This window comes from Paramormyrops kingsleyae, chromosome 6 (genome assembly GCF_048594095.1).
Source record: "Paramormyrops kingsleyae isolate MSU_618 chromosome 6, PKINGS_0.4, whole genome shotgun sequence".
NCBI classification, from domain to species: Eukaryota; Metazoa; Chordata; class Actinopteri; order Osteoglossiformes; family Mormyridae; genus Paramormyrops; species Paramormyrops kingsleyae.
The window spans coordinates 15,940,772-15,957,738 of NC_132802.1; the positions used below are offsets into that span (position 1 = coordinate 15,940,772).

Sequence of the window (16,967 nt, forward strand, 5' to 3'; positions counted from 1 at the left end):
TCAGTTTATATTCCACTGTTATTACTTATGCATGAGCTCTGCATGTGTTCATATCAATCATACTCATTTTCATATTTGCTGTTTAAATCACACATAGGATGCGTTTGTGAGAAATTTATTCATTCAATTTATTCAACTCCTTTATTGCTTTATAAATATCGGAGCATTTATCACAAAAAAAAAAAAAAATCACATTGTGATGCCTGAAATTTTCCAGTATCGTGCTGCCCTACTTCCCGCCGATTTGAATAGCTGTCTTATGAAGTCCTCGCATTGTTTGGAACATGCTGTATAGCTCTTGCTCCAGTGATGCTTACCCTTGTACTTGGGTCTTCAACCTAGCCACACTTATGGTTGTCAAGGAGTTGACTAGGCATATGTTTGTGATGTGCTATTTGCCGCACTTGTATGTCACTTTGGATAAAAGCATCTACTAAATAAAAGTAAATGTAAGAGGCAAGTGAATGATCAGAGCCTTCCATTTTGATTGTGTTCCCAGTGCAAATTCCCCAGTGGAGACAGCACTACATACAGGAAAAAAAGTACACAAAGAAGATGGGTGCTGATCTTGCGGTGCTACATGACTGTAGCTAAGGTGCGATCCAGCCCATAATAGTACGTATGCATCCAGTTCACATTCATAAGGCTTCAAGCATAAATTCGAGAGGTGGCTCCCAAAGCGTCACACCATGAGCATTTATACCTCCTGGACTGCAGTTGCACTATTAACATATCTGTCAAGCACATGATCAGGCTATCGTAAAATTTTACGCGAATGTTAACATTATAAGAATACACACCATACTGGTGCAGGCTTACACTTTCGCTAATGGCAATGAAAAATGAAGAACGAAGTAGGAAAGGTCAAACAAGCAATGACAAAACCATGCCCCACAGCAGCCAGCCACTGCATACAAAACATAAACATTTACACTGGTGTATATACGGCATGTACCCCTGGGCCTGGGGTATATATCGACAGACAAATCTGGCAGGCAGGATTACCAGCTATCTGCCCAACACCTTGCAGTCATTAAAAACATTACTCCCTTCCTCTAATCTAATTATGCTTTCAAGCTTAATGGTTCATATCCGCCCGCTCTGGGCCACTTTACAATAGACTGTGCATTCGAGGCCAGGGATCAGTGTTGAAATAAAATCAGTAACAGAGAGGGAGAAGCAGCCAATCAGATGCAGTAAATCAGCGAGGAGCCAGGAGCTGCAGGAGGAAGCAATCTGCCACCATGCGTTACCTGCGATCGACGTCGTGTTCATCCCTCTGGGCACATGGAGTTTTGGAAGCCCAACATCTCAGAGCAGAGGTGCTGGGTGGCGTATCCGCTCCCACATCTATAATCCGAGGTGACTGAGCGACAGTGCAGCACACTGGAAATTAGTGGAAATTTTGGACAATACCGAAAAACCAATATTTCCTTGAAAGTGTCAGTTTATGCCTCTCCTCTGTGCATCTTGTCTCTTATATTTATTCTCTGCCTGTAAATGTTACTTGTTGTTTATTGTCATGCTACCTTTAACCAGTAGCAAGCTGTGTCAACAAGACCTTGCACTGGCCTTGGTCGTGTGGCAATAAAGATTCTGGTCCTGATTGATAAGTGTAGATAATATGAACACAAAGAAAGAAACACGTGAAACATGTAAACTCCCAAACCTTTACATTCTCATTTGCAGGTGGCCAAAATCACCTGCTATCTAAGAGTGGCCTCTTATTTTGTCGAAAACGCTCATAAACAAAATCCTGCTGGTAAACAGACACTACAGAGTTAAAAAAAACCATCAGAGTAGATCGGGAAAAAAAAAAAATTCTGCTAATTTTATATAATATTAACTGAAGTCTAAATACCGGCCCGCAATATTGACCAAAACTGACACATCGGAACAATGCCAAGGTCTTGACTTTTTAAATATCAGACGATACTAATATATCAATTAAATTCATTTCTAACTTAATCTACTTGACATCAACATACAGCACTGTGCAAAAAAACTTAAGCAGTCAAATGAGATATTTTAAGCTATTTAGCTGGCTAGTAAGTGTATATATGCTCAGAATAAAAAAAAAACATTGGAGGATATGCAAATTAATAACAACAAAATAAAAACTAAACAGGAATTTCTTCTTGTCCTGCCAAAAGTCACTGATCTCTTGCTGTTTGGCTAGAAGAACATCGCTTTAGCTCCCAAACCTCTCCTCAGGGGCACCTCAGCCATTCCATGTTTGTGTTAAATTTCACAACTAGTTCACTTTAAGTGCTGTATATGCTTTAATAAGAGTGGATTTCTGTATGGAGTCAGTGAGTGAGCGAGTAAATAAATAGATAACTATGGTTGGTCTACTGAAAAAGAGCTGCCAGAAAGGCTGCCCTGTCTACGCATCTGAGTATTTATCCATTTCTCTCCTGTAGTAGTGTTAACTCCATGCCCATTCCCCAGCCTGGTTGGCTCGTTGATCGATGAAGATCCCATGAACTCATCCTCCTGGTCTGCTCCTCTTTCTTTACCCTACGGACCCAATCAGGGAACACAGCCAGGGTACAGAACCCTGAAACTTGGAAGCGAGCCCGTGCAAAACCAGCAGATTATTTACTGATTTGGGGGGGCACATTTTCAGTCTCACAAAAAGCCCAAGGCGGCTCCCCCCGAGCAAAGCTTTGACCTGGTAAACATGGATCCCATTGGCAAGACGACAAATGGCATTATGGCAGCAGATGCATACATGCATGACACATTGTCTTTTTGTGAATCTATGCTTTTTGTAATTTCTTTAAATTTTGTTTAAGGGAACACAAATTTAGAAACCGGCTGATGGATTAAAATTGTCTAAAACCTACTGAAATGCAACACTGAGGCTTCCATACCTTCTTTTGGAAGGATTTCAGATTCCACTACACTCCCCTGTGCCATCTGCCTGATCTGGAAGCCGTCCAGAGTTGTTTTTTTTTTTTAAGATAATATATCTGTTGTAGGGATCTGGGGGTTGCCGTGAATCTGGGGACAAGAATTAGAAAAATATCCTAACAGATGGTGGTCTTGCGTTTCATTTGGAATGAAACAAAAAGGTTATAAACGGAGGGCTATAGGCACTATGGCCGATGTCACACAGAGAAATGAGGAAGGTTTGATCCTGGAGATCATAAAATGACAATTGAGGAGTCCTGTGAAAGGCTCTTCTGGTTCGTGTTTGTGTTTAAAGCTCCAGCTCACCCATACATCACACTGCAAAGTCGCATCAAGTTGAAAAGTTTTTTTTTTTTTTTTAAAGACAAAAACTCTTTGGAATATAACAATAATGGTCAAAAAGCAATAAGTACAGTACTCGGATTTAAAAAAAAAAAAAAAAGAAAAGAAAAAGAAACATTCAGTGAAGTGCAGAAGTTTTCATCTAGGTTTAAATGAGGTAATCAGTCATGCATGTTTCTGTTATTCTGTCTTCTGTAATGGAATTGACATATTTATTCTGATATCTATGCAGAAATGCATAGAGGCTTTTCCATCTAAACAGCTCTGTATGAAACACGCTGTTGTGACAGAAAGATAAATAACGAAATTCAAAGTCTCCGATGCTTCCAAATTCCCATTTTCATATATATTTTCCTGCCCTCTGACAGGCTGGTTTCACCCTGGGGGGGGGGGGGGGGGTGGAGGATGGGGAGTGGAATTTTACCTTCCACACATCACAAGAAAAATTTAACATTTGCTGTTCAGACGGTTATCATATTGCATACATTTCCTCAGAAGTACTTTGCTAGCGCTCGTTAAATTATGAAAATAGGAAACTCAGTATGGAAAAATAAACACTTGATACTAAAATGAACTTGTGTGACATTTAGGACTCTCTGAAAAACACAGGACAGAGTTAGGGTGGAACACTGTACTGCAGCAACAGCATCGCTCTTGGAAACGGAACTTGTGGATGAATACATACCCTCAAGTAAAAATGTCTGGCATTTGAGGAAAAACAGATTTCACTGTGATCGCATAACACTACATATTATCCAGGCCATGTATGTTAGAATGTCAATTTCAGAGACACATGTGTGACCTTTCAGAACTAATCAAAATCTGTGGGGGAAAAAAGAAATTCAATAAACAGTGGTAAGCCAACTTCAAGGTTGCGATCTGGACTTTTATGACTAACTACAATGCATTCTTGAAGACTGTTCAGACATTAGCTGGGATATTTTTAAAAGATCATTAAAAATAGTATTTATTAAAGATTGGATATATACACAGAGGGGGATAAGTGGTCAGCACCAATAGTCCTGAAAGCATTGCTACTTACAGAAGTTTGAAAAATGCTGTGCATAGATAAACCACTGAACATGGAGAATAATGGTTCAATGAAGTATAATATTTAGATTTTTTTTAAGCACTGCTTTCAGAAGCAAAATATTTCTGTTTTCATTTGTAACACTGCATTTCAAAAGTAAATCTATACAGCAAATTGCATCTCACAACTGCCATTGACTTATTATAAGAACAACATTTTGATGTTTGTGACCAACATAATCCTCATTATCTGATCCTACAAAAACATGGACGTGCACTTAAACATTTCCCGGCAGCACCATTCTGGTTGAGGAAGTCAATAAGCAAAATGTTCAAAAAAAAAAAATAATTAAAATAGCTTTTTGATAAGAAAACCGGCAAAAACCTCATAATGGGGTTTACTGTTATTTCGTCAGAGCACATTACATAATACAACTAAGTGTGTGACTCAAAAACCTAAAAAGAGCTTCCCCTTGGATTTGGCGAAAGGTTATGCCCGTACCCAGAAATGTACTAGAGAGACTGGGAGCACGGACAGGACACATCAGCTAGCCGTCTGTTTTTAATCGCAAGCTTACACATCATTGCACATCTACTTAGCAACAGGCTAACACTGCATTTGGGGTTTTATTAACCCCATGACAGGGCCCAGGGACTTTTTTTAAGCAATACAGACTTTGAAAGACAATTTAAAAAAATGTTGAGACACGTTACTTTCTAGCAACTACATTAAAAGATGTGTTACTGCCACATTTTTCATGTGAGAAAGTGAAATGTTGGATACCTTTGACAAGCAGAACTTCTTTAAAATACTCCTAATATTGAGCTACCAAGCTGCTACAGGTTACTGCACTCAAGCAGCCTAGTGGGACAAGGAGCACCATCATGAGGCAGAGCAGGTTACGGCACCAGCAGCTCCTAAACAAACCTACCTGGACTGAAATCTCCTGAACAGTATCAATTAGCTGACAGTCTCCATGAGAAAAAGCAGACAATCAATACGGCTCGTTTCCCAAATTTAACTGTAAAAGGAGGCGTTCAATGAAGGGAAATATTTTCACAGGTGTTACATGTGTTTAGACAATACATGGATGTACAGAACATTCCTACAAGCATAGTATTACTCTGCTAATTCTTCAGCAATCTTCATCAAGTCAAAACAAAGTGTATCAGCACTGCTTGCCAGAGTATTCCAACTCCTTTCGGGTTAACAACACTATTATACAGAATGGAGGTGGATATTGTTATTTAAACTCTTGTTCTTCTGAATACAGATCAGACACACTTTAATCCAGAGCTGCATGAGGCAGCTACTTCCATGCTGGGTCTCTCAAGACCCCCAACCTCAGCTCTCATTTTTAACTTGAGGCAATTACTCAGATAACGAGCCACCTCACCTGACGTCTTGAGTGTCAATCGGATTAATCATCGCATGCTCCCTGAAAGCTGCGTGACGGGGGCCCACCACTACCAGATAGGGGCATTAGACATTTTTATAAATGTCACAAATAATAAAAAATGATGAAGGGCGTGTGGCTGCAATTAGAGGCAGACATCAATCAGGCAGCCATCGGTCTCCCATATGTATCCCAGTGACATGGGGCACCCCGGGGTATGCTTTTGGACTACAGGAGGAAGCTCACGATTACAGGGGAAGATGAGACTCACAGAGAGCTGGGGGGTGCAAATCGAACACCCAGCCTGGAGGTGAGAGACCACAAAGCGAAGCAGTGAGCCCCCCCAGCCGCCCGCCCCGCCTCCCACTGGTGACTAAAACGCTGGGGGAGGGCCACCGATTTATCCTATTGTATGTTTCGCAGAATGGCTCAGAACGCGGTGGCTAATCATAGGCTTTGTCTCCGATTCGATAGAAATCAACAATCAGCATGAGCTGAAAAGATGCAAAAAGCCAGGCTTTACGTAACCCGATACTGACGATACGATCTCACGGCTAAACAGCATCAGATAATACAGCACGGACAGAAGGAGAGCTCGGCCATTTTCTCAACCTCGTCCCCAAATGTCCTGGACAATCCTTCTTCATTATCCAACATGGATATCACTTTCAGAGGCTTATAGCAAAACTATGTCTCATTACATGTGTCTGAACCCACTGCCAAGTGATGATTTTCAGGCAAAATCTATCAGTAGTGACCAATTAAATCTTGACATTTAATATTATGGGAGTTTTACCCCAGCTTGAGGTACAGAAATGTCAGGCTTTTCAGGGGAAAACAATTTAATATAAAAACCTCGTAACATCATGAAGCACCACTTTATACCAAGGATCTACACTTGGCCCCAAGTAGAAATACAGCTACCCAGCCATGGAGCACAAAGGACATCTCAACAACGTAATATACGTGTGCTCTCATTGTTAGAAAATTAGGTGGTAGAAGTAGTATGCCGTAAAGCAATACAATACGGTCCTTCCTAACATGGAGGAGTGCGTTCCAGATTTACAGAGAGGAGTTAAAACAATATCTCCATATTGTCAAACACGATGGGCTTGTTATTAAAGCATGGATTGTTACTGTCCACATCAAGGGAGACTGACAGGCCAGCAGGCTGAACATCTGTGCAAAATCACAGACCCATCACTTTCTATAGCTTCCTACTCCAATTTCAGCACATGAACATGCTTTCAACAACTGTTAAGCCAGCGATAATGTAAGATTGATAAGAGCCAAACATCAATGACAGCAGGCTGCGCCGCAACAGCAGAAATCCTTCATGTGTCTCCAATTCGTCATCTCCAGCACACAGAATGAGTTCTGAAAGTGTTTTTTCCAACAAAATTCCACGGATGGAAAAGAAAGCATGGATAGAAGGGTAGCATCTCCACGCAGACAAACTGCTGTAACCAAAGACCTTAACAGCAGCAGCCAGCTTCTCAAAGTATTTTATACAATACTGTGTTCTGATAAAATGCACAAAGTTCAACAGACAAATTACGGCCTTCGCTTTCTGCTGAGCACAGAAAAATCCTTAAATAAACAGGACTGCAACAAGTCCAGCAGAGAGTGTGTGAAATTCTGCTGCTATTTGCTCTTTCTGCCAGCAAAAGCGAACACAGCCAGCCTCAGTCAAAGCAAAGCGGCCTTCAAAAGCAAAAAACCAGCAGCGTCTATTACCGACTGTTAAGCAGCTGAGTCTGGGACAATGGGAATGCACAATATGCTGGTTAACGTATTCATATCAGCCAATGTTCATGAGATATCACGACGTCGGCATGAGTCCGATGTGTCGGTCTTGGTTGATACTGTATGCCGATTTGTACACTTTAGTTGATATTCAATGTTAGCAGCACCAGACAAACACACAACTGCTAAAATTATGGAGATGATGGTCACTGGACGATCGGCCATTTTCCTTTCGTCGGCTCATTCATCACTTAGAGGCTCGCTACAATCACAGAGTGCCCCCTCCCTCACTGGTGTCTCACACGCGATCTTAAGAAGTAACGTTACAGACATCAATTTCACTACAGATCTGTGTGGCTCAGAGGTTAGCCTGTTATTAGTGTTGGATATCGGTATGGGTAATAGACAAAAATTTCCACATCGGTGCACCACTAGAGAATAATTATCTTTGTCAGTGAGCCTCTCTCATTGTGAGCAAAACACTGAACTGCAAGTAATACTTTTTTCAGAAAACTAAAAAGAGGCAGAATGGAGAACTGGCACGATGACATCATGACAGCCTGACGCATCAAATCACGGTCCAAAGAGACAGCCTTTAGATGCAGCAGCAAAGGGAGGCAAAAGATCCCAGGCCTGCTTTAAAGGGCATGTTTGTACAGCGCGTTCCTTCAGACAGGCTGCGGAAACAGAATCACGCTTCTGCAGCGGCGTCTCCCATAAATGCTGTCCAAAGAAGAAAGACAAAGAGGACAGAAGGGCTGGATGAGAGGAGGGGAGAGATGGGCGATGGCAGAACACTCCGCTAACCAGGGCAATGATGAAAATGAGAAGGTTGAGCTTTTATAGGCAAGCTGAAAATCTGGGGGCCTCCAAGTCTAAAGCAAAACATGATGCAGCACGTCAGACATACTGGCCGCTCTCGATTTACGTAAAACTGACTTAGCAGATGCGTACTTGGCCAAAAAATTAAAAGAAAAAAAACTATACAAAAAAGCAGACACTTTTTTTTAATATACATTCTTTAGTACATATTACTAATATATTTTTGGCTTATAAGCCAAAAAAAGTTTGGCTATAAGGTACCTTGAATAGTATGGGAAGGTAAACCTGATTTGCATAAAATCTGACTTAAGTAATCTCTTCCACAAACCATTACATTTGTCAATCGAGAACTGCTTGTTTTTGGATTTTAGCTTGAATGTACTTTTCTGTTAGGACCTTTTAGTTAGGATTTTCATATGTGTATAAAACAAAATAAACTGGTCTAAATTTTCTACAAAAGAGTTATTGAGATGCTATCTGGATATTGGAAGATCATCAAATGTGAATCTCACTATCTGAGCACAGCAACTGCCGAGGGTCAATTCAAATATAGTTATCAATGCAAAAACATAAGCACTGCAGTTTGAGACAGAGGACATTAAAAGATTAAGGTTTGGAAACACATCGTAAATACTGGGACAATTAATACAAGCACGGGTTTTGCTAGATTGGACAAATACATAAATGAAGCCATTTGAATCTCCGCTGCAGGAAAATATTGCATTAGCTATAATTACAGTAATTAAGAGGCTCAACAAGCAGAACCTAGTTATGAACGTCAACTTCTAGCTGGCCCCAATTACTGTTATCAGTTTATTTTTGGCTTCCTCTTGTTCCTCTTCGCAAGTGGTTGATCTCCAACCTGCCTTTTTTTAACAGCTCAGAGTTCTGTGTCAATGCGCGTCTTTGTGGATGCCACTGTCAGCCCAGAAAAAAAACTAACAGCAGCCTTGCGTTCTGATAACGGCTATTGTCAATCTAGACGTACTCTTTCTGGCATATCCCTGGCAGCACAGTATTATCCACATTCTCAAGTGTTTGAGGACGGCTCAGGGCAAACCTATGTTAGGCTACGTAATGGCATGTAAAATAGGTAAAGTACAGTAGACACTTCATAACCTAGAAACTACTACCTCGACCTTGCTAAATCCAAAAGTGCATGCGCAAACATGACTAAAAATATAAATTCATCACTATTGCCTCACTACAGTGAAATCTCAGACACCGTGGTACAGTACCAGGCCAAAGCCAACAACCAAGACAGAGAGAGAGAGAGATGGGCTACAGTTCTAGAGGGAGGTCTCGGAGGAAGACCCCAGTACCGCATCATACACACGCAGCTGCAATGTGGCCCACCAATTCCTTAGCCATCTGCGCCCCTCCCGTTTCTACACATCACACGGCTGCATTTGCATTTGCTGCAGGTCTGTTTGCTCTCTTCAACTCACCATGTCCTTCCGGCAAACCTCTGAATGATCTACACTTTCTCCCAAGTTATTTCTTCAGCATAACACGTGTATGTTTATATGCACATATACGCCATAATATGTATATATGTATGTGCACACACAGTGAGGACCAGTCCACTTTACATCCCAGTTCCTTACCTCTTCCATGATCTTAGCTATTAATCATACGATGTAAGTAGTTAACCAATCGATCTCAGAACTCCTGAAGCACCCCAAGGTGTTTTTCTGATGCTTCTGCCTCAGCATATATTAAAATTTATTCAGCACTTCTTCCCAACACTATGTTTAGCCCAAAATTCTGCTCTCCTACCCGGAAATGGTAGACCTGCAGAGTAGCTTCTCTACCCTACAGGCATTCCTGTCATGTGACCTTTCACGCTTCATCCTCGCTCTACTCTTTCGGCCGTTGGCCCCAGATAAAAGCCAATTTGTTGTAATTCCACCCATTATGCCAAATAGTTTTACCTCCCATTCTCACCCATACAAAGCCATGCTCTGCCATCTCTGCTGCCTACAGTGCTCTTTAACGCCACCCTCCCTGTCCTCAGCACAATGCACCCTATTCATAACCAAATAAGCTACAAAACAAAGCAAAAACCAAGTTTCAGTCCTGTCATTCGCTGCTGTCGGCCTTATGTCATTACTTTGCTGAGTAAAAGCATGTGCCCCAGCTTGTTCTGGGCTACTGAAACATACCCTTTCCATAGAAACCCCTCTGGGTTCTTATTTTATGCACTCAAAGACCCGGGAGTACAAAACGTGTCAGCAAGCCTGCACTAGAGCTCCTTAAAGCAACACTTCAGAGATGTACAGCAGCGTGGGCTCTACACTGATGGTCCTTCAATCCCCAACACGCGATCCCCTAAGCACGGCTGCAGTACTGGTGATGTCACAAGAGGTTTCTTGCTGGGGTATCAACCCGCCACTCACCTGCTGCTTTCTGGTCTAGCAAGTGACGCATGTCGTAGCTGCGTAACACACTGAAGTTACCCCCCCCCACCCCCGAGCCACGGTACACTGTGCCCCATGGCACTTACCACTGTAACAACCAGCAATTAAATACCCTTCCAGAAACCAGTATAACAGAGAAGCCTCTTCGCTTTATCCGCAGGCGTAACGCCCGTCCAGTTACACCATGTATATTCTCTATGGACGTTGTTAGTGCACTAGATAACCATCACCTAACGTGCCACAGGAAATCAAAAGGTGCTTGTTTATCTCCTTGCAATCGTTGCCCTGAATCCTCCCACCCACATCTATTTGACCCAGCATGCTGGAGTCCATTCAAGATAGACAGTCCTTGCATCACTCAGCAGTCGTTTGCTCTTAATTGTATCCCGCCAATGTAGATCCCTCCGGCTGAATTAAGTGACACGCACGCAGCACACAGACGCGCCTATGTAACTCTGATATGCCGACTGCCCGATGGTCCCCCACAACGTACATTTAGCTGGAACACAGTGCCTGGGAGAATAACCTTGAGTGCCAGAACGCGATGCAGGGCACTCAGGCGGAGAACAGGGTGTCTCCCTCCCTCTCTCTTCCTTCCTTCCTTCGTTTCTGCCTGCCCACTGCTGATCACCAGCCTGGGGGACACAGCGGCCCACGTCCTTTTCTGATGCTCTCTCTCCAGGCCCCAACTACTTTTGTTTGCAGTGAACAAAGACAGAGGCACACGGGAAGCTGGCCTTAAAAGTTGCATCACATCTGTTTACAGACCAGTGTCCATCCTCCACAACTGCGTCACTGTCCGGAATAACCTCTGGGATGTCTAATTCTCACCCACTCTGTCTCAAATAAGAAATAAGGAATGTCTATGGAAAAACAAAATCTGTTTCCTTTTGTCCACATTAAAAATAAAAATTCAAACATGAACCAGATTCACCTGCTAAAAATGACATTTTTATGTGTGAAAGTAAGCTTACGGCCATACAAATGTACAACACTACCTCTCGCAAAGGCACCAGTATTATGAATGGACTTTGAATGTACATACGCCATTTGGACAACAACCATTTTGTGCTGCATTTACCATAGCAGTACATTGCTTAAAGGTCATTTTATTACCATTTGTGGTTCTTTACGCAATTATGCTATTCTTTGTGGTATTTATTTGTACCTTTTACATCTTTACTTATAGTTATCCCATCTGTGGTACTGGGCAAAGAAATTTTCCCCAATAAAGTTCTATATTATCAATAAATAAGGTACAACATGGATGGACGGATGGATGGATGGATGGATGGATGACAAGATGTAAAATTAATTGTGCAGATGGTTGGGTTCAGATAACCCCCAATCCAGTCAGAGGAAGTAGAGGTTCAATCCTTTTCTGGGTCTTTCCCAAAGCCGGACCAAAACATCAAAGCAGAGCCGTTCCCAGCCGATTCGGGAGAAGGCGACACTGCTGGCATCATATGCCGTTCAGTTCCCCCTGGATTTGGGAGCAAATACGTCCGGAGTCACCATACACACAGTCTCCCTGCACATTTATTTTGAGTTTGCATCTCTCTGTCACCAAGCATGTGACAGGTGCAAGCAGCCTCTGGGTGAGATATGACAGTGGCCTCGTCTCCGTGACTGCCACGCTGTGACCCCCCCTAGCAAAACGGGCTGACAGGATCCTATCCGAAAGACCCGAACAGGGACAACGTTACTGCCACATGCTGACAGACTAAGTGTCACCGAGAGCCATAAAAAAGCTGAGACAGGGTAGGCGTCTAAGTCAACGAGGGCGTCCCTGAGCCAGAGACCATAAACAGAGGCCTGCGCCACACCTCCGGGGATCAGGCTGAAAGAAAGCAGGACGGAAGACATGATTCGGTCTAGAAGGCACAACAGAACACAAGAAAAACAGGCAAGACTCGGTGTTCAAAAACAAGGCCAACCGAAATTACGAGGCCTATTAACTTAACGTAATTACAGGTAAAAGGTACCGATTAACAACAACAGTAACAGTTATTAAAAAGACATTTCGTAATTATCACACAGAGTTCTGTAATTTCATAATCCATCGGCAAGTATGAGCGTATGGCGGAAAGCTACTTCACACGATGGCACCGGTCCCTGTACGCAGGAAAGCACACAGGTTATAACAACAGGGCCGCGGATTTAAAAGGGGAAGTTTCCATCGGTAATTAACAAGGAGCCTGAATACAGAGCGGCTAATTAGATGTCCCTTCTTAGCAAGTTGGATACAAAGTTAGGCACAAATTAAAGTGACCGGACTGGCACTGGTCAGGTTAACTTAATTATGACTATTATTCATCTATTTATTGATCGTCAATCACTATATTTATTTCACACCATTATGCTGCTGCTGTATTCATGGTTTACATTCATACTAGTCTTGCGCCCACAGCCACAAACTACCCACAACCCTGAACAGGACAAGTGGTTTCAGAAAATACATGGATGGATGGATGGATGGATGCACATTGCACTACATATATAATTCCTTATGTACGTATATAAACCCCTGCGTCCAGCCCCCCATTTCACATTGTCGTGTGTTTTGTTGTGCAAACCCTCCTCCTCTCACCACCGTCCTTATGCTGCACCGTGGTTTTGGGGGAACCCTATTCTGTACCACTTTATAGCCGTATATGGATGGCATGACAAAGCACGCTTGACTTGAGGTTTAAAGACTAAATTGCTTAGGTGTCACTCATGTGAGGCGCCGGTAATGTGCAATATCAGCATTAACTTCACAAACGCAGTGGGGAATTTAGCTCAAGCATGAATCGTGGTCAACGAATCAGAGATTAGAAATGGAGAACGTCAATGTCTACCACCGCCACAGTAACCAAAACTATTATCGACCACAATAATCTGAATAATTTGTGGCAGGATGTCCTGGCTCTGCAGTTAACATCAACGCCAGCAGTACACAGTGTCACCGTCTAGCTGCGAATTTATCACTGGTGTCTGCTGCAAACAAAACTGCAAAACCCTGCAGTGGAAAAAGCTGGCGGAAGATGAAGAAACGGATGGACAAAAAAAAGCAGAAAGCTAAAGTTTGTCAGAGAGGACAGCCAATCACCATAAAGCAGGCAGGCCCAGTACAACAGTACAGGCAGCTCATAGGTTCCTTAATGCATTTAGCCATACAGAATGGAGCACTGTACTCACTTGCTTTATAAGCAATAATGAAAAAAGAGTGCAGAAAATGCACCATGAGATGCTTTTAAAGAAACAAAGTACACTCCACATATAAAGTATGCCAAAAACAATCCACCCCATCCCATCCTGTTAACAACATTAGATGTATTGACTGAAAAGGCCATAGGTCCCAAAAGGAGTATTAGGTAAAATGTGTATGAATTAAACAGGAAAAAAAAGCTTCTGGATATTTTTCTCAGGGGATCTAACTTAAAACGTATCTTTTTACTTTACATATATGCAACTTGGTCATCCGATGACACCACTTCCTGTATGTGACCGACAGTTATCTGGTGAGCTTGCTTTGCTGCATGACATCACTTCCTGTATCTGACTACCCTGCTGCCAGGGTAGCCCAGCAGTATACTTCAGGTAGCACTTTATGGCGAAAACCTCAGCAGAACTTCATCTATGCTGCTCGGTGAAATACTGCATTAGAATTGCAAGTGTAATGGCCTTTTACAATCCTCTAAATCATTTATGCATCTCAAATGCATTTAAAGTTATCTATAAATGGTTTACAAATCTCTCTAAATGACAGGTAGTCTTTCCAAACATTAGCAAAGAGACAGACAATAGCCTGCCTTATAGACAATAGAATTATAATCTACTAACCTCATATAAAAGACTGCATTTGGTGCATAAAAGCAAAAACCAAATTAAAAATAACTATAAGTTGGCCAAACTAATGGGTGGTGTGCAGCTCAGCGGAGTAGGGAACCATTGCTTTGTTCAGAAGGTCATATGTTCAAATCCCATGGTTGGCAAAGTATTCATCATTGTGCTCTTGATCAAAGCCCTTAACCCCAGCTGAGCCTTGCTGACCATGCACTCAGACACAAAGCTTTCCTTACCTCTGTGTCGAGCTGATCAAAAGCATCTGCTAAAGAGATGGAAATTAAATGAACTAGTCAATTATCATTAAAACCCTAGAACTTAAAAGTTCTAGTGTTTCCCATGTGCCTGCAGACATGGATCTCTAGGCTCTGTAATATCCCTGCTTCTCTCTCTCACACTCACACACACACACACACACACACACACACACACACACACACACACTGATGTCTAGCAGCTTAATCACCTTTTTGACACATGGCTTTTAAGCACAATAAGTCTGTAAAACTTGAAACAAAGCACTAATCTGCCCCCACGAGACAGAGCCCATGAGTTCAAGATTTCAGTGGCTCTCCCACCCACAGCATTCTTCTTAAAATAATTGATTAATGATGTGCCTTTTAATTTATTTTATATATGCAGTACTGCCAATCTGGTTAAAGACAGGACAGACATCTTTGACAGATTACAGACACATACACGTCACTGTGATTACCGTCACTTCTGCCGACAGTGCGGGAGAGACACTTTAAGACTTTTCCTACGGTAACAGCTGTAATTTCTCATCATTACTCTCTGGCGCCAAGCAACCAAAGGAGAAACTACATTAAAAATTAATACAGGGAATTTTTACTAAAATAACTTGATCTTGACGCGTGCCAAACTATCATAACCCTAACCTACAATAAAACAGAAGCTGCTCCCTGAGGTCTGCGAGACAGCAGAATTGTGCCATTTACCTTAGCTGACCTCCTAGTTTCCCCCATTTATATAAATCTGCCTGTGAGCACAGCCCTGCCGTGGACTTTCCACAAGCGTAAAGGGGGCGACCTCCCACAGACGCCAAGGCGCCCCTGTAACGGTGTTATTCTTCACACCGAATGGGAAGCGCGTAGAAGACGAGACCGTCAGCTGCTCTCCTCCCAGCCCTGCCGACAGACACGGGGTGGAAATGAGCTGCGCTTCCTCGGCTGAAGGCACGGCCGCTGCACGCTCACACTGCACGATCAGTCGCGCACGGCCGCTGCACGCTCACGCTGCATCTCCATCGCGTGCACCGCGGCCCACTGTCACTTACGGGGAGATCGTAGAGGAAAATCTAAGGATAAATCAGGCTCCGAGGTTCCACTAAAACGAGAACAGAGACACTGTAAACATCTTCTGCTCTTTGCAGGCTTTAATAAAGCTCACGTGGTAACGGCGGGACGATTTATGTTGCCGCAGTGAAGACGACTGTGAGTGAGGTCTGTAGCCAGCATTTCCAGATCAATAAATAAAACAAATAAAAATAATAAATAAATAAATGAGTGAACCTAGAATGATCCAGAAAATACTCCAGTTGGGGGAAGGGAGGTGCAGCAACTGGTTAGAACACTGCCAGTTATTAGTAGGTTGCTGGTTCTGGCCTAGTGATGCCTCATTGGGCCCCTTACCAACAGGGAACTCTGACCGGTCCCATGTCAGTAGGGTGTGGCACCCTGGATACATGCGGCGATACGGTGTGGAAGAGAGTCGTCCAGCTGTTGTATCCTCTCCTGCGGCAAGTCGGCCCACAGCTGTTGTAACTGGCCCTCGAGATCCTGCAGATTGGCACTGGGTCTGAGTTGACATTCGGGCTGATCCCACATACGCTCGATTGGGGAAAGATCGGGGGAGGAACCTCAATATGACGCAGGCAGTCCATAGACACACGTGCCGTGTGAGGACGGGCGTTGTCTTGTTGAAAGACTGTACCAGGCTGCTGTCTCAGGAGGGGTAAGACATGCGGACGCAGGATGTCACTGACGTAGCGCTGTGCCGTCAGGGTCCCCGAATCACTACCAGAGATGACCTGAAGTCACACCCTATGGCTCCCCACACCATGATGCCAGGAGTAAAGCCAGTGTCTCCCCAGAACATTGGTAGGACTGGACCTCTCCTCTGGGCGCTGCCATACGTCCACATGACGGTCATCTGGGGTAATGCAGAACTGAGATTCATCGCTGAACATGGTAAGACTCGTCATCAGTGCGTGCTTCCCGGTAACGCCACCACTCCCAACACAGCCGTCTCTGCGCTGGTGTTAACGGAAACCCAGAATGCGGCCCCTATCAAACTCCGTCAAGTGCTGGTGATGCTGTCTAATGCGTCTACGAGGCATCCTCTGTGTCTGGTGAGTAGACATGCCAGCTCCTTGGAAATCGTATCATTTACATACCCATCGCTGGTCTGTACGTGTACCAAATTAAATCCAAATCGGACTATTACT

General features: G+C 43.2%; 1 protein-coding gene across 1 annotated transcript in view; it reads right to left on the minus strand.

The window, feature by feature from the left end:
- tmem132e (transmembrane protein 132E) overlaps positions 1-16,967 on the minus strand; it is a 178,554-nt gene that overhangs the window by 137,742 nt on the left and 23,845 nt on the right. The window lies entirely within an intron of this gene.